Source organism: Rhinatrema bivittatum, chromosome 10 (genome assembly GCF_901001135.1).
Source record: "Rhinatrema bivittatum chromosome 10, aRhiBiv1.1, whole genome shotgun sequence".
NCBI classification, from domain to species: Eukaryota; Metazoa; Chordata; class Amphibia; order Gymnophiona; family Rhinatrematidae; genus Rhinatrema; species Rhinatrema bivittatum.
Window position 1 is genome coordinate 26,205,363 of NC_042624.1, and position 19,717 is coordinate 26,225,079.

The following is a 19,717-nucleotide window of genomic DNA, read 5'->3' on the forward strand; positions in this document are numbered from 1 at the left end:
TACGGGAGACACGGGGCGAGAAGAGCAGGAACGGCGCCGCACAGCACTAAAGGGGTCGGTGCCGGCCCTACACGCCTCCATGGCGCCGGAAAAACAGGGGCACATGTTGGCGCCGAAAGTTAAGGGCCCGAAAGACGCGTCTTCCAAGACGCTCGATCGTAAGACGCCGAAGATCACGCCGGCGCCGAAAACCATTACGGCGCCGAAAGTCGGCAGGGCGCCGAAACCACATACGGCACCGGACAAACATATGGCGCAGGAAGGCCGCTTGGCGCCAGACGACATAATGGCGCCGGGGAGCCATACGGCGCCGAAGAGCCAAAAGGAGCCGAGAGGTCACACGGCGCCGAAAAGCCATAAGGCGCCCAAGGGTACCATGGTGCCGAAAAGCCACACGGCGTCGAAGGACCAACCGGCTCCGAAAAGCCAGAACGAAAAGAAACACCATACGGCGCCTGAGACTCCTCTGCGATCGGAAGGCCAAGCGGCGCCGATACAAGGGCCGGAGCCGCAAATGGTAATGAAGACACTAGCTTCTTCTAAAGAGGCATTCCTCCTTCCACCACGACAGCAGACGAAGGAGCAGACAGGATTGTTTGTGTCGTGACCTACTAACAGAGATCCAAAGTTGTATTCTTTATCTGTAACGAAGAAGGGGAGTCACAAACGTAAAAGATCGGACACTCACAGCTCCACTTCACGCAGTTCTCAACATAGGAGGTCAAGTTCCTCTTCACACGACTCCCGGAGAACTCATACCTCTTCACATGATTCAGCTTCTCATCATGGCAAGGGAAGAAAACGAGATCCAGACCCGGGCCATAGACATAAGCATCAAAGTCATAGGGAAATCAGTCCTTCCACGTCTAGATCCTCAAGGTTGTCTCAACGCAAGGACCACGACTCCCCGATATATCTTTCATCCTCGCACGCTTCTCCAGGTTCGGGGGGTGGACGGGAACGCCCACATCCTCCATCTAGTCCTCTGAAAGATCAACAAGTGCAAAAAGCACCAAAAGTGATGACACAGGCCACAAAGGATGCCTTTTGGCAACTGTCACAATCCTTGTCAGGATTTTACGAAGCCATTCAAACGTCATTTCTCACAGGACAAGCAGGATGGTTGTCCTCACAAATGGGTGACATCGAGGATGGAGCCCACCACGGAAACTTCTGTCAAAGTTTAAACAGAACTTTGACTGGCCCCTACTGGGCATGCCCAGCAAGGCACTGACCCTGCAGCCAGCAGGGGTCTCCCTTCAGTCTTCTTTTTTCCGCGCAGCAGTTGCCACGCGGTGAAAGGAGCTCTCTAACCACGTTCCTGACAGGAATTTGGAAATTAATTTCCTAAGAAAATTTGCCCCTCAGGGGTCTCCCTTCGACAAATTTTTTAGTCATCTTTCGGAACCCGGTAAGTTTTTTGCCTTCTTCCATCGACTGCCGTCGATTTTGGCCCTTGAGGCCTGTTGGCACTTACCGATCCCCAGCCTAAATTTTGGCTTCCAGCCATGGCAACGGGGTTCCGCCGTTGTCCGGATTGTACCCGGACTATGTCCATCACAGACCCCCATAGGGTTTGTGTAATGTGTTTGGGTAGTGAGCATGATGTCCTGACTTGCACCAAATGTGCCTTAATGACACCCAAGGGTCGCAAAGCCAGGATGGAGAAGATGGGGCTCCTCTTCCATGCACCCACCCCAACGCCATCGATAGCATCGACGTCATCGGAACCGGCACCGTCGAAGTTGTACCATCATCGCCAACCCTCCGGTGACCGTCCGCCATCGATCGCTTCTCGGCCATCGACTCCCGTTCCTTCCCCGGATGGGCGAGGGGACCGGACAGAAAAGCATCGCCATCGACGGCACAAGTCTCGGCCTGTCGAGGATCCACAGCCATCGACCTCTGTTCAAGCCGAGCCACCGACAAAGAAGCCGCGAACAGACCGGACATCCTCCACGTCTTGTTCGTTGGCATCGAGGAAACCCTCACCCTCCCGGGGTGCGGGGGCCGTGATCCCACCGGTTACGGTGGTACTTCCGGCCCTGCCTCAGCCTCCCTCTCCCGTCGAGCCGGGTATGGTTACCCCTGGTCTCCGGGCAGAACTGGACCGGCTGGTCCAGGAGGCCATCGAGAAAGCGATGAAGAAATTACAACCTCCATCGGCACCGTCTCCGGCACCGGTTCCAGTGCCGCCCCCAGCACCGACACCGGCACCGGCTTCGCCACCGAGGAGGGAACCGACCACCGAGCCGTTGATACAAGCGTTAGCACCGCTACTCAGCCGTATGGAGGCGCTCATGATGGCCCTTCCATCGGTGATTCCAGTGCCATCGACAACACCACCGTCTCCGACTGGATTCTCATCGGCAGGAGAAACACCGTTTCGGATTCCCCCTTCCGGGGTGGTTCCATCGGTACCTCCTGGCATATCTCCACCGATTATATCCTTCGGCTCCATCGATTCCGCGCCAGACACCGATTCCATCGGCAGCACCGAAGCCATCGATGCCATTTCTGATTCCACCTACGGCACCGATTCCACCTCGGTTTCCATCGGTTGCCCTCAGAACCTCAGCCAGGTCCATCAGGGCTACAAGCCCCACATGATCCCTACGATACCTGGGGTGATGATGATGATACGTCTTCTGACACAGATTTGCCGTCGCCGCCATCTCCTACAGAGAGTAGAAAAAGATCTCCTCCTGAGGATCTCTCTTTTATTAATTTTGTAAAAGAGATGTCAGAAGTTGTACCTTTTCAGTTACAATCTGAAGCCGATGATAGACACCAAATGATGGAACTCCTTCAATTTCTGGATGCGCCAAAAATCATCGCTTCCATCCCTATACACCAGGTGTTTTTGGATCTGCTCAAGAAAAACTAGGAATCTCCTTCATCGGTGTCTCCAGTTAATAAGAAAGCTGACTCCACATACCTTGTCCAGTCAGCACCAGGTTTCCAAAAGCCTCAACTGGATCATCGCTCTGTTGTAGTTGAGTCTGCACAGAAGAAGGCCAAGCGTCTTAAGCCGCACTCTTCTACCCCACCTACCAGGGACAACAAATTCCTGGATAGTGTGGGACGAAAAGTGTACCATGGAGCTATGTTGATTTCACGCATAGCTTCATATCAACTCTATATGACTCAATACAACAGAGCTATCCTTAAGCAGATGCAAGACTACGCTGACACGTTGCCGGACCAGTACCAACCGCAACTTCAAGCCCTTCTTCACAAGGGATTTGAGGCAGGGAAGCACGAGATTAGGACTGCCTACGATATATTCGATGCTTCCACGAAGGTTTCAGCCACAGCCATCTCAGCTAGACGTTGGGCTTGGTTAAAGTCATCCAACCTTCGCCCAGAGGTCCAAGATCGTCTTGCTGATTTACCCTGCTTAGGCGACAATTTGTTTGGAGAACAAATTCAACAGATTGTGGCAGAGTTAAAAGACCACCATGAGATGTTGAAACAACTCTCGTCTATCCCACCTGAGGTGATCTCCAAGCAACCGCAAAAGAAGGACTCTAAAAAGTCGTTCTTTCGACCACGCCGCTACTACCCTCCGTCAACTAGGGCTCGTCCTGCACGGTCCTCTAACAGGCCTCAGACTCGTCAGCCGAGAAAGCAAAGGCCTACTGTAGCCCCACCTCCTGGGCCTGCGGCGGGCCTTTGACTTCCCTGTATTGAGCACAAGCCAACTCCCTCTTCCACACATCCCTGTGGGAGGTCGTCTGTACCACTTCTTACACCGTTGGAAACAGATCACCTCAGATCAGTGGGTGCTAGCAATTATCGCACAGGGTTACCACCTCAACTTTATAACACTTCCGCCAGACTCCCCGCCCCTTCAGGCATGGAGTCTAACCAGCCATTTGACTCAATTACAACAAGAAGTATTCCTTCTTCTACAATCAAATGCTATAGAACCCGTCCCTCCTTGTCAACAAGGGAAAGGATTCTATTCCAGGTACTTCCTAATACCAAAGAAATCAGGGGGGCTTCGTCCAATTCTGGACCTTCGGGCCCTCAACAAGTATCTGCAAAAAGAAAAGTTCAAGATGGTAACCCTGGGCGCCTTGCTCCCTCTGTTGCAAAAGGGGGATTGGCTGTGCTCTCTCGACCTCAAGGACGCTTATACCCACATTGCGATAAACACAATCTCATCGCAAGTATCTGCGTTTCTGATAGGCCACGACCATTATCAATATCCGGGTACTACCTTTCGGTCTGGCATCTGCTCCACGAGTCTTTACCAAGTGTCTCATAGTAGTAGCAGCATTTCTCAGGAAGGAAGGTGTCCACGTCTACCCCTATCTGGACGATTGGCTCATCAGGGCCTCTACCCCTCAGTTTGCTCAATCCTCCCTAAAATTAACAATTCACACACTCCTTTCCTTAGGGTTTCTTGTCAATTACGAGAAATCCTGCTTGGTCCCATCTCAGACCTTATCCTTCATTGGGGCAGACTTGGACACCTTACAGGCAAAAGCCTACCTTCCAATTCAACGAGTCCACACTCTCATGTCCTTAGCTCGCCAGCTCCAGTCGCAACACACTGCCACGGCTCGCCAGTTCCTCATTCTCCTAGGACACATGGCATCCTCGGTTCAAGTCACTCCCATGACCCGACTAGCCATGAGAGTAACACAATGGACTCTACGACACCAATGGATTCAAGCTTTTCAGCCTCTGTCCTCCATTATCACAGTCACACAGGCGCTACGCCTATCCTTAACCTGGTGGACGACTCAGGTCAACCTCCTTCAGGGCTTACCCTTTCTTCCACCGGATCCGCAAGTAATCCTAACCACCGACACTTCTCACATCGGTTGGGGAGCCCATGTGGACGACTTCCAAACCCAAGGCTTATGGTCCAAAGAGGAAGCCGAACACCAGATAAATTTCCTGGAACTTCGAGCAATCCGCTATGCGCTCCGAACTTTCAAAGATCATCTATTCCATCAGATAATCTTAATCCAGACGGACAACCAAGTGGCCATGTGGTACATAAACAAGCAGGGAGGCACAGGCTCCTTCCTTCTGTGTCAGGAAGCTGCGCAGATCTGGGCGGAAGCCCTCTCCCACTCCATGTACCTCAGGGCCACTTACCTGCCGGGAGTAGACAATGTATTGGCAGACCAGCTGAGCCGTGTCTTCCAACCACACGAGTGGTCACTCGATCCTCTGGTAGCGACCACTCTGTTTCACAAGTGGGGTTCTCCCCGCATAGACCTCTTTGCGTCCCCTCAGAACCACAAAGTGGACAATTACTGCTCTCTCATTCGGAGCCAGCACTCTCGGCCGAGGGATGCATTCTCCCTCAAGTGGACAACCGGTCTGCTCTATGCATTCCCTCCACTTCCTCTTGTGTCAAAGACTCTCGTGAAGCTACGCCAGGACGGAGGAACCATGATCCTGATAGCACCTTACTGGCCACGCCAAGTATGGTTTCCAATACTCCAGGATCTCTCCATCCGCAGGCACATTCCTCTGGGAATGGACCCGCATCTTCTCACTCAAAACGACGGATGCCTCCTCCATCCCAACCTCCAAGCCTTGTCCCTGACGGCATGGATGTTGAAAGGTTAGTCCTTCAACCATTTAACCTTTCAGATTCAGTTTCTCGGGTCCTGATAGCTTCACGAAAGCCTTCCACAAGAAAGTCTTACTCATACAAATGGAAAAGGTACACATCATGGTGCACTTCTCAGTCCCTTGATCCCCTTTCCTGTCCAATCTCTAAGTTCTTGGACTATTTATGGCACCTATCAGAATCCGGTCTAAAGACCTCTTCCATTAGGATGCATGTCAGTGCGGTAGCCGCCTTCCATAAAGGTATAGAGGGTGTCCCTATTTCAGTACAACCCCTGGTGACACGCTTTCTTAAAGGCTTGCTCCATCTGAAGCCACCCTTACGTCCTCCGGCCCCATCTTGGGACCTTAATCTGGTTCTTGGTCGTCTTATGAAACCTCCTTTCGAACCTCTGCACTCCTGTGAATTGAAGTATCTCACATGGAAAGTATTATTCCTCTTGGCTATTACTTCAGCTCGCAGGGTTAGTGAGTTACAGGCCTTAGTCACCTATCCGCCTTACACTAAACTCCTGCAGGACAGGGCGGTACTCCGCACTCACCCTAAATTTTTACCCAAGGTAGTTTCTGAATTTCATATCAATCAATCCATCATACTACCTATCTTTTTTCCCAGGCCCCATTCCAACTCTGGGGAACAGACTCTGCATACCCTAGACTGTAAACGAGCTCTAGCGTTTTATCTAGACCGTACAGTTGCTCACAGAAAGAGTACTCAATTGTTTGTCTCCTTCCATCCTAACAAGTTAGGACAACCTGTGGGTAAGCAGGCTCTTTCCTCCTGGTTGGCGGACTGCATTTCCTTCTGTTATCAGCAAGCTGGCATTCCTTTCCAAGACCGTGTCAAAGCACACTCTGTGAGGGCCATGGCGACTTCAGTAGCACACCTTCGATTGGTGCCGCTTCCTGACATCTGTAAGGCTGCAACCTGGAGTTCTCTCCATACCTTTGCAGCCCACTATTGTTTGGACAAGGCTGGAAGACAGGACTCCATCTTCGGCCAGTCCGTCTTGCGTAACCTTTTTCCAACCTGATGTACCAACACCCTTCCACCTACCCGGTTGGGTGCGGATGCCCTTTCCCAAATTTCTCCTCACTTATTGTGCCTGCTGCACACCGTTGGGTACATTTGGTGCAAGTCGGGACATCCTCAGCTCGGTACTCACCCATTTGTGAGGACAACCATCCTGCTTGTCCTGTGAGAAAGCAAATGTTGCTTACCTGATGTAACAGGTGTTCTCACAGGACAGCAGGATGTTAGTCCTCACGAAACCCGCCCGCCACCCCGCGGTGCTGGGTTCGTTTTATTTTTACTTTTTAGGCACTGCCTGTAGCTTTGAAAATCAGACTGAAGGGAGACCCCTGCTGGCTGCAGGGTCAGTGCCTTGCTGGGCATGCCCAGTAGGGGCCAGTCAAAGTTCTGTTTAAACTTTGACAGAAGTTTTCCGTGGTGGGCTCCATCCTCGATGTCACCCATTTGTGAGGACTAACATCCTGCTGTCCTGTGAGAACACCTGTTACATCAGGTAAGCAACATTTGCTTTATCATAGACAAGGATAACGCACGCCCCACGCAAGATCAGGGATCTTCGGACCCTTTCGAGGACATTAGTGACAAACAATCTCCCCTCGCAGAACGCGCTATCTCGATTTCTCCAGCAGTTTCGGTATCACATGAGCCTGACGACTCTTTTTCTGATTCCCCTACGTCATCAACAGGTTTTCCCTCTGACCCTCCAGAAGGTCAACAGGAGCCATATTCACCTCCGGAAGATCTCTCCTATCCGAAGTTTTTGGAAAAGATTGGAAAGATCCTTCACCTGCAAATTCAAAAAGATCCTGACCCCAGAGCCGAGACGTTGGGGCTTCTGAAAATTTTCGATGTGCCAGGAGAACCAACCACACTCCCGCCTCATGACCTACTCCATCGACTACTATTGAAGTTGTGGGAAACTCCTCAAACTATACAACCGGTATCCAGGAAATCCGATATTAAGTTTAGGATCAAAAAAGAAGCTCCATATACTATGCAACAACTACCACATGAATCAGTAGTGGTCGAGTCCGCTATGCAGCGGTTTAAGAAGCCAAAAATCCATACTACCTATCCGCCAAGTAAGGACAATAGGTATCTGGATGAAGTAGGAAGGAAAATATACCAAAACTCGATGCTTACCACGCGCATTATGCACCACCAGTTTTATATGGTGCAATATTTGTATGACTGCATCCAGGCAACTAAAGGATTCCTTTCGACTGTAGGCGCTCAGACACCTCAAACCCTACATGATATGGAGGAATGTTCCAGACACCTGCTCCGATCAGTCTACGAAGGTATGGAGACCTCCTCAAGAGCTTCCGCGACAGCCATAGCAGCTCGTAGGACGGCATGGCTTCGATCCAGCTCCATCAGAGAGGATGTGCACGGGAAGCTAGCCAACCTTCCCTGTGCCGGTGATCACCTATTTGGAGCGAAGTTACAGGAAACAGTCGGTAAACTTAAAGATGAGGCGTTGGCGGTTCAATCCCTTCACTCTCAGACACATTATCAGCCGTTGAAACGGGCTTATCCTTACCAACGTAGATCCGCCTACGGCAGAAGACCTTTCCGTCAATATTCAGGATACCGATCTCAAACCTACCAGGCGTATCAGCCTTATCAGAGGCAGCAGCATCAACAGCAACAATCTAATCTGCCCCGCAGAGGCAGGCCACATGCGCAGCGCCAACAACCGCAACAGCAGTCAGCTGCTCCTAAAGCCACTCAGTCTTTTTGAGCCTGCAGCCACCATCACTCACCCCTTCGCCGCCGGGAAGAATCCAAGCCCGTGTTGCGCTTTGGGATCAAATAACATCGGATCAATGGGTATTGGACATTGTAAATCAAGGTTATCGTCTTCAATTTCAGTTCAAACCACATCTTCCACACGTCCTAGCCCTCAGGCCGTCCCGGGACCATCTACAACTCCAAATGGAGATATTACACCTTTGCCAACAGAAGGCAATAGTGCGATTACCCTCGAGCAACTACAATCGAGGATTCTATTCCCCATATTTCCTAATTCCCAAGAAACCGGAGGGCCTCCGACCCATTCTGGATCTCGGGGACCTCAACAAATGTCTGATAAAAGAGAAATTCAAGATGGTATCCCTGAAATCAATCCTACCCTTACTGCAACCCAACGATTGGATGTGTTCCATCGACCTGAAGGATGCATATACTCACATTCCAATCCATCCTTCTTCTTGGCAGTACCTTTGCTTCACTTACAAGCAGCAACACTACCAATACAGGGTACTTCCCTTCGGGTTATCAGCGGCACCCAGAGTGTTCACCAAGTGCATGGTAGTGGTGGTGGCTCATCTCCGACAACGGGGTATGACAATTTTCCCATATCTAGACGACTGGCTAGTAGTAGCGCCATCACAGGACCGCCTTCTCTGCCATCTCAATCAAATACTTCATTGTTTGCATCAACTGGGGTTAGTGGTAAATTTCAAGAAGTCTCACCTAACGCCGACACAACAACTACAATTCATAGGAGCGTATCTGGATACCACCCAATCCAGGGCATATCTGCCACAGGACCGCCAAGTGCAAATGCAGAAGTTTCTGCGCGACCTCTTACCGAGACCAGCCTCGTCGGCCAGACAAATCCTAGTTCTTCTTGGCCACATGGCAGCCACCAATTTCTTAGTGCCGAACACCAAGTTACACATGAGACGGCTACAGTGGGGACTCAAACGACAATGGCGTCAACACTCCCAACCACTCACACAGGCAATTGCCCTCACCGCAGAAATGAAGAGGGATGTAACCTGGTGGCTCCTCCCGTCCACATTAGTGAAGGGAGCTCTATTCCGACAACCAATGCACGATTCTGTTCTAACAACAGACGCTTCGCGGAAAGGTTGGGGGGCACATCTAGAGGTCCCCGAGACACAAGGTCTTTGGTCACCAACGGAACAAACGATGCAGATAAATTTACTGGAGCTTCGAGCGATTCACAACGCTCTTCAGGCTTTTCAGCAATTTCTGAAAGGCCGAAGAGTCATGGTCTACACGGACAATCAGGTTGCGATGTTCTATATAAACAAACAAGGAGGCTCGGGCTCCTGGACCCTCTGCAAGGAAGCATTACTCATCTTCCAATTTGCGCACCAGCACTGCATACATCTCCAGGCCACATACCTGCCAGGTATAGCAAACACGAGAGCGGACAGATTGAGCAGAATCTTCCACCCACACGAATGGTCCCTCAACAGGGAAGTACTGCTCGGCATTTTTGCCAAATGGGGCACGCCACAGATAGACTTATTTGCGACGGAACTCAATGCCCAGCTTCCAAAGTTCTGTTCCATTCGTCCAAGCCAGTTCCGGCTGGTACAGGATGCCTTCCTCATTCCATGGACGTCGGGACTGCTATATGCATTTCCGCCCATTCCCTTGATCACCAGAACAATTCAAAAATGCATACTGGACAAGGCTCAGATGATCCTCATTGCTCCAGCCTGGCCGAGACAGCCCTGGTACAGTTACCTACTGCACCTCTCCAGCGACACACAGATACGACTACCACAACGCCCAGATCTGCTATTGCAGGACCAGGGAACGCTGTTACACCCACTGCATTCGTCCCTACACTTGACGGCGTGGAGATTGACAGGTGGGTGCTAACGGAACAGAACGTCTCCTTTCAGGCTCAGCGTATCCTAATGGAATCTAGGAAACCCTCTACCCGATGCAATTACCAATATAAATGGAAAAGGTATACTACATGGTGTATAGCCCAACAGGTATCACCTATGGACTGTTTGCCTCAACGGTTGCTAGACTACCTTCATTCCTTATTTGAAACAGGCCTAGCCACGACTTCGATTAGAGTCCATCTCAGTGCCATCGCGGCCTATCACAAGCCATATAAGCAAGGCTCTATAGCAACTCACCCTTTGCTTGCCCGTTTCCTCAAAGGTCTACTACATATCAGACCCCCCACGACCAAACCACCGGTTCCGTGGAATATTAATATAGTATTGGAACAACTCATGCTTCCTCCGTTTGAACCTATGGAATCAGCACACTTAAAATTCCTTACCTGGAAGGTGGTGGTCCTCGTAGCAGTCACATCAGCTAGAAGAGTTAGTGAGTTGCAAGCACTAGTACACTATGAACCTTACTTACAGTTCTTTCACCAAAAGGTGGTTCTTCGAACTCACCCTTCATTTTTACCGAAGGTTGTTTCTGCCTTTCACCTTAATCAGAGTATAGAACTTCCTACGTTTTTTCCAAAACCACATACAACGCCAAGGGAAGCTTTGCTTCACACCCTGGACTGTAAGAGGGCACTCGCTTATTACAGAAATAGGACGTCTTCTTCGACCCGCCCATCACAACTCTTTCTATCTTTCGATCCTAAAGCACCTGGACAATCAGTCTCCAAACGAACTATTTCCAGCTGGATAGTCCAATGTATTCAGTTCTGCTATGACAAAAGGAATGAGGTTCTCTCATGTAAGCCAAAAGCTCACCAAGTTCGTGCCCTAGCGACATCTTGGGCTCATCTCAGAAACATTCAACCAGTAGACATTTGTAAGGCAGCTACTTGGACTTCCTTACATACCTTCACTACACATTGTCTAGATCAGCAGACGTCAGCAGATGCTAGTTTAGGTTGCACGGTCCTACAATCTGCAGCACAGCATAATAAGTGATTGCCACTCCGATCATAGAATGGGGAGCTTGTGACTCCCATGACAGCATGGCTAATTCAGCCCTGCTATCGACGGGAAAAAACAAGTTTGCTTACCGTAAACGTTGTTTCCGTAGATAGCAGGATGAATTAGCCATGCTGACCCGCCCGCCACCCTGGCAATCACAGTACTTCAAACACTTCAACTGCTTAATCACAGACTGAGGAGAGTAGATCTGCCTGCGCGGGAACACACACACGCAGGCGCAGAGGATACAAAAATCAACCTCTGCTTTATCAAGCTCCGCCTCCCGGACCTGATGGACAGATCCCATGACAGCATGGCTAATTCATCCTGCTATCTACGGAAACAACGTTTACACAAACACAGATTTGTAAAAGCAAAAATAGTTTACTAAATATTGTAAAATATGATAAAAATCAGCAAAGGTAAATATCACACAGCATCAGACCGATATTGCATGAATCAGTGAAAAACAAATAGCGTTGCAATAATAAAATATATATCTTTATACAAAAAAGATACCTCCTTCACAGTCCCTCTGTTGTAAGTCAACATATCTGTGGACGGGGATGAAGCAAAGGACACAGAACTGAAAAAAGACCAAGGGATGACTACTGGTGCTCACCCTCTGGCAATTCTTAAGGACGCTTTAATTCAGGGGTCAGGAACCTTTTTGGCTGAGAGAGCCATAAACGCCACATATTTTAAAATGTAATTCCATGAGAGCCATACAATATGTTTAAAACTAAATACAAGTAAATGTGTGCATTTTATGTAAGATCACACTTTTAAAGTACAATAAGTCTCTGAAAATATTACACCAGGACTTAAGACACCAATACATCTCCTATTAGGAAAACGGACCAAGTCAGGCTGCTATAGAGTCCTACACAGAAACTACACGCCAGCAGAAAACCTCACCTGAATCACGTGCTGTCCCTCACCTAACATAGAATAAAGAGACCAAAACGCATAACAAGAAGCATGCAGACAAAAACTGAATTGGAAACTGCAACAAGCCAGAGTCTCTGTATGCAGTGTAACAAAGGAAAAAAGAAACATCACACATCCTTATAAAACAAATCAAGAAATATAAAATCATCAGCAGTAAAACTGTACTAACAAAAAGAACATATTTCGAAACAGCTGATGAGTGGAATATCCAATAATTAAAAACTCATATAAAACATTTCCAGATACCAACAAAATATTTCAAAATAGCAGACACAAAGATCCAGTAATGAAAAATAATAAGGATACAAAAATTTTTTTGCTCTGCATACCTGGGAACGTTTGATATCCAGGTGTCCTGAGATTGTTCTGAATTAGCAGGAGGTGGGGTGGTTTGCTTGGAACTTTCTCCTCTCTCAGTCACATACCAGCGCTCTCTCTCACACTGGCTCTCAATGACACACCTATACACACATGCTCTCAGTCACTCACATATACAAATGTTTTTTCTCTCTCACTTATATAGGCTCTTAATTACACATTTACACACATGCTGTCTATCTTTTCACGCTTACACACACACAGGCTTTCAATCACATAAATACATGCTGTCTTTTTCTCTCACACACAGACTCTCATTCACATGCTTACAAACATGTCCTCTCTTTCTCTCATTTACACACAGGCTCTCAATCACATACTCACATGCTCCCTCACCTAAATCAGCTCTCAATCACACACATACACACATGGTCTCTCTCTCTCATTTAAACACAGGCTCTCAATCACATACTCACATGCTCCCTCACCTAAATCAGCTCTCAATCACACAGACACACATGGTCTCTCTCTCTCATTTAAACACAGGCTCTCAATCACATACTCACATGCTCCATCACCTAAACCAGCTGTCAATCAGACACAGACACACATGATCTCTCTCTTACTTATACACACAGGCTCTTAATCATACATACACATGATCTCTCTCACACACAAAGGATCTCAATCATACACACATACTCTTTCAAACAAACAGGTTTTCAATTACAAACTTACACATACAGGTTCCCAATGGTAAACTTACATTCATGCTCTCTCTCTCTCTCTCACAGGCAGGATCTCAATCACAGACATACTCTCTTTCACATATACAGGCTCTCAATCATTCACATACATGCAATCTCTCACTCACACACACAGGATCTCAAACACACATGCTTGCTCGCTCATTCATTCACTCTCTCTCTCCCCCTTCCCTTCCCCCCCCCCCCCCCCCCCCGGGAACTCGCGGCAGCAGCAGCCACCTCCCAACGCTAACCTCCTTCATTTTCAGCCCTCGCGGAGGCGAAGGCGGAGTCCCATCGGCCGCGGTTGAAGATTTTCATTTTCCTCCGAGCCGCGCTGCAGTCTTCTTCCCGCGCAGGCACCCGATGCTCTCCACTTCCTCTTCCGGGCCGCGGGAAGAAGAGAGCACCGGCGTGCTCTCTTCTTCCCGCGGCCCGGAAGAGGAAGTGGAGAGCATCGGGTGCCTGCGCGGGAAGACCCGCGCAGGCACCCGATGACTCCAGCGCTGGCACCCGGCTGACACCCGATGACTCCCGCGCAGGCACCCGGATGACTCTAGTCGGCGTGCTCTCTTCTCCTCCCCCCCGCGGCCCGGAAGAGGAAGTGGTGAGCATCGGGTGCCTGCGCGGAAGAAGAGACCACGCTAGTGTGGTCTCTTCTTCCCGCGCAGGCACCCGATGCTCTCCACTTCCTCTTCCGGGCCGCGGGGGGGGGGGGGGGAGAAGAGAGCACGCCGGTGCCGCTGACTCCAGCTGTCCTGCCGCGTTCCGCCCGGGCTGACAGCATTTTAAGCCCGGGCGGCGGAGGACCGGGGAGCAGCTGGGTCAGCGGGGAACCGCGAAGTATGGCGACACTTGTCTGCGAGCCAGATGCAGCCCTCAAAAGAGCCATATCTGGCTCGCGAGCCATGGGTTCCCGACCCCTGCTTTAATTGCTGTTTTCTTATTCTAATTTTCTGACTCTAGTTCAGGTTTTGCAAAGCTAGTTGGTCTAATTAGAACTCACAGCTTTGACATGATTTATGCCCCAGCCGTAGCTTGTTAGGCATTCTGGTACTGAATAGCCCCAGACAGGTCCAACATTGAAACCTATCAGACAGAAAAACAGATGTTCCTTGTTCTTATCTCAACCAGTTAATGAGCAAGCTTAGAGAAGAAGGGGAAAAAAAATTGTATGCAGCAGTATCATGTCTTATTCTAAGCTGTGCAATATGTATTGATCCACATTAATTCATTTATTGATTGGGGATTGCTTTGTTCCACTATTATTTCCTACTTGCACGTACAAAGTCTTCCAATCCACTTTTTAACTAACTCCCTATATCTTCCAACAGCTCTGGATCTAAAGGATGCATACACTCATATTCCCCTCCATCTCTCTATTGGCGTTACCTGTGCTTTATCGTGTGCTCTTCCCCTCACAAGTATAGAGTGCTCCCCTTTGGCCTCTCAGTAGCACCGAGGGTCTTCACCAAGTTGCCTGGCTGCAGTAGCAGTGTATCTATGACAACAGGACATTCAAGTATTTTCTTACCTGGATGACTAGCTTGTGAAGACGAGCTCCAAAGAAGATGTGCTATCTAACTGCTACAATTGCTAGGATTTCTAGTGAATTTTGAGAAATCAATTCTGATACCCCCCTTTTCCTAGAAAATCAGATTCATTGGAGCATGGATAGATTCTGAACAGGAGAGAGCTTTCCTCCTATCAGATCAGGTGAATACTCTCAAATCCATGATGATCAAACTGCTGAATACAGATCTGTCAACAGCCAAAGAAATTCTAGTCATTCGGGGCTATATGGCACTGCCATTCACATAGCTCCATTAGGCTGCATTACCATGCAACTCCAACAGTGTGGGATCTCCACTCCCATTGGGACCAGCTAATTCAACCCCTGGCATGCAAAGTGAGCATTTCACAGGAAATGAAACAGGATCTATATTGGTGGCTAGATCCCTATATCCTTTAGGAGGAATCTCCACTCCGAATACTTCCTCACCATTACATTGCTGGCAAGTGCCTCCATTAAAGGTTGGAGGGCCCATATGGAGCCTTCCAAACTCATAGAAAAAATTTAAAATCAATCTCCTAGAATTGAGTGATCAGATACACTCTGACATTCACTCACTTCGTCCAAGGGAAGAGTATTCATATTTAAACTAAGTTGCCTATTCTGTAAAAACAAGTAAAGGCATTTTATCGGATGAACGAGTCTCCATAATAAAGATTCTAAACGGACATTTCTTGGCATCTAACCCATTGTGTTGCTCCAACAAGTAAAGGGGTACAGGAACATGGACTCTATCAAGAAGTGATAAAGATATGGGAATGAACATACCAAAATCAAGCTGTTGTGGAGTGACCTATTTTCCAGGAATCTCCAACATGTTAACAGATCATCTCTGCAGAGTATTTTGACCACACAGATGGTCTCTGCATCAAACAGCTGTTGGACTATTTGGTCTAAGGGGTCTTCTAGCAATAGACCTGTTTGCCTTAGAGCAAAACAGAAAGCTAGAAATGTTTTGCTCCATTTTTCCCAGAGAGCACAGATCAGCTCAGGATGCTTTTATTGCTCAATTTATAATGCAGATCTCATGTATGATTTTTCTACCGATTCCACTGATAGCCAGAATGGTGCAAAAAATGCTCAAAGAGTGGGCCTGTCTGATTTTCATAGCTCCAACATGGCCTAGACACGTTTTTGGTTTGTGTATCTGGTACAGCTATCAGCAGTCCTCGATCTCTCTCAGGTTGGATCCATCCTTTTTAACTCGAGGAGAAGAAAGTCTCTTTCATATGAACCTTCCCTCTGTTAAGTTGATGGCTTGGATGTTGAGTGCTTAGTAATCAATGAGTTATCCTTTCCCAAGCAGGTAGAACATATAATAGTGTATGCCAGGTAACCATCAACTAGAACCTACGGATTTACTCTCTGGACAATCTCTCCAAGACTGACAGTAAATTTGGACAAAGTTTTGTGTAGCCTGTTCAGCCAATTTTTCGCTCCATAAGACGCACCTAGGATTCAGAGGGGGGGGAAATTAAAAAAAAAAAAAAAAAAAAATTGTGCTAAACCGGCTCTGTCCCCGGGGGTCTGTGTGTCTTATGGAGCAAATTAGGGGAGTGCATAACATTTTTTTTCTCCCCATTTTGTTTTCGGGTTTGGGGAGGGCCATTTCGGTCCATTCTCCAGATCAGAAAACTTTTGTCTTTCTAATTCTGTGGGAGACACCCCCCCCAAAACCCCATCCCAACCCTTTAAATTAACAACCCCCACCCTCCTGACCCCCCCCCCAGACCTGCCAAATTAATTAAATACAACCCCCTCCCCCCCCCCCCCAAGGCCTGCCAAAAGTCCCTGGTGGGCCAGCGGGGGTCCGGGAGCGATCTCCTGGACTTGGGCCGTCGGCTGCCAGCAATCAAAATGGCGCCGACGGCCCTTTGCCCTTACTATGTCACTGGGGTCTACCAATGCCAGCGGTAGCCCCTGTGACATAGTAAGGGCAAAGGGCCTCCCGGGAGATTCAATTAACTAACTGGAATTTGTTCTCAAATTAACTGAGAGGGCTTATGAGGCAATGCCCAAGTGGGCATTCCCACACATGCTCAGTTGAGCAAAAGCTTTACTAGCTAAGAGATGGAAGTTTGTTTCACCGGACATCACCCACGTGTAATGGCTAATTCATCCTATCTATGGAAAACACAGTTTCCGGTAAAAAAAACAAAAACAAAAAAAAACAAAACAAAACTTGATTTCACCATCCCTTACTTCTGGGAGTAAGCGACAATAATTTCCCAGCGTGTAGCCAGATGGACTCAGGACCAATGGGTTATGTGCTCTTCTGATAGCAGATGGAGACGGAGTCAGGTTTCAAAACTGACATCACCCTATATATATACCCCTGCAGTGACCTCAGCTATTCAGTATCTCTCCGTCTCCTAGCAGATGTGGACACGCTATCCCCACACCAGCAGTGCTGTTTAGTGGGATTGCAGCACTAGTTTGAAGAAGAAATTTAAACTTACCTCTAAATTGGGAGAAAGATCGAGCCCCACTCTCTTGCGGTGATACCTAAGGGTCCTTCCCCCAGTTGAGAATTCCTGAGGTGATTTCTGAGATCCCTCAGAGGTGTGTCTTCGTCCGGTAGTCAGTTTCCAGCAAGGATTTTGCTGCTGAAGCAGCTGAAAGGCAGCAAGTGCAGGAAGCCAAGTGTGGTGATGACTACCTAAGCCCTCTCCCCCCGTAGCCGGAGACCATTTCTGTACTCAGCCGGTAAGCGCTGAGCTCAGGTAAGTAGAGAAGAATTTCTCCTATTCAGAGACATGAAAGGCTTCGGTAAGTCTTTCCTCCGGTTTCCTTCCTCGGCGCGCAGTTCTTACGTTGTTCCCAATCCCCTCCTGGACATAAAGCACCACACTGCCTCCCGGGTGCTCCTCTCTGTCATTGCGATATAATTTGTACCCCGGTATAGCACTGTCCCATTGGTTATCCTCCTTCCACCATGTCTCTGAGATGCCAATTAAGTCATCATTCACTGCTATACATTCTAATTCTGCCATCTTACTTCTTAGACTTCTGGCATTAGCATACAAACATTTCAAAGTGTGTTTTTTGTTTGTATTTTCATTCTGCTTTTTAATTGATAGGGATAAGTTAGAATTTTTTAGCTCAGGTGAGTTTTTAGTTACAGGCACTTGGACTACTTTTCTTATTATTGGAACCTCACTGTCGGGATGCCCTAATTCTAATGCATCATTAGTTTCCTTTAAAGATACCTCTCTCCGAACCATGTGTTGCTGAGCGACTGTCGGCTTTCCCCTTTGTTCTAGTTTAAAAGCTGCTCTATCTCCTTTTTAAAGGTTAGCGCCAGCAGTCTGGTTCCACCCTGGTTAAGGTGAAGCCCATCCCTTCGGAAGAGACTCCCTCTTCCCCAAAAGGTTCCCCAGTTCCTTACAAAACTGAATCCCTCTTCCTTGCACCATCGTCTCATCCATCCATTGAGACTCCAGAGCTCTGCCTGCCTCTGGTGACCTGCGCGTGGAACAGGGAGCATTTCAGAGAATGCTACCCTGGAGGTTCTGGATTTAAGCTTTCTACCTAAGAGCCTAAATTTGGCTTCCAGAACCTCCCTCCCACATTTTCCTATGTTGTTGGTGCCCACATGTACCACGACAGCCGGCTCCTCCCCAGCACTGTCTAAAATCCTATTTAGGTGATGCGTGAGGTCCGCCACCTTCACACCAGGTAGGCATGTTACCAGGCGATCCTCACGCCCACCAGCCACTCAGCTGTCTACATTCCTAATAATCGAATCTCCAACTATGATGGCCGACCTAACCCTTCCCTCCTAGGCAATAGGCCATGGAGACATCCTTGGTGCGACAGGACAGTGCACCACCTGGAGAGCAGGTCCTTGCTGCAGGATCCTTTCCTTCTGCACCAGGTTGATGCTCTCCCATCATAGGACCGTCTTCCTCCAGGGCAGCGCCAGGGCTGCCAGTCTGAAGTTGGGATTTGGCTACTATGTCCCTGAAGGTCTCATAAACACTGTGGATCCATAAAGTCTAGAGGATGTGAAATGAAGAGAAGGTGGCTTGCGGGAAAGACGGCTACTACTTGGAGATAATACCCTTATTCAATAAACATACACACGGTTAATGCGACTCCAACATTGCTCTATGCTTCAACAGCAAGAGGAAATGTGGAAAAAAGGATTTGCATTCACAAAAAAGCAGGGAGTAGCTTGCTTGTTACGGCAGTTAATACCCCGAATCAATTAAGTCTGATACTTCACTTTCAATACATATCCAGAGTAGCTCTCTGCTTCAACGGCAGGGGGGATGAAGAAAAGTGGATTTATATTCGGATAACAACCAACAAGGACTGAATTGCACGGACTGGGTAAACAAATATGCGTGGGAGTAGCTTGCTTATAGCGGCGGTTACTACCCCTAACCAATTAAACTAGATACTTCACTTAGAAGCAGTTCCAGACTGCTCCCTACATTAATGGCGGGGGTGGAAGGGAAATAGAACCAAAAAGTTTCTAAAGGCCAAGAGTAACAGATAAGTATATGAGAGAAGAAAAAAAAAAGTGTGAAAGCTTGCTGGGCAGATTGGATGGGCCATTTGGTCGTCTTCTGCATCATTTCTATGTTTCTATCTATATATTTCTCTGTCTGCCTCAGCTCCTCCAGGTCTGCCACTCTAGCCTCCAGAGATCGGACTCGTTCTCTGAGAGCCAGGAGCTCTTTGCATCGCATGCACATGTACAACTTCTCACCGGTGGGTAAAAAATCATACATGTGACACAATGCAAAAGACTGGGAAGCCCCCCTCTTGCTGCTGGGCTGCTGCCTTCATCTCAAATTTGTTCAGT

The 19,717-nt window shown here is 48.5% G+C and overlaps 1 protein-coding gene across 8 annotated transcripts in view; it reads left to right on the top strand.

Annotated features, from left to right (window-relative positions):
* PRRC2C (proline rich coiled-coil 2C) overlaps positions 1-19,717 on the top strand; it is a 419,385-nt gene that overhangs the window by 30,217 nt on the left and 369,451 nt on the right. The window lies entirely within an intron of this gene.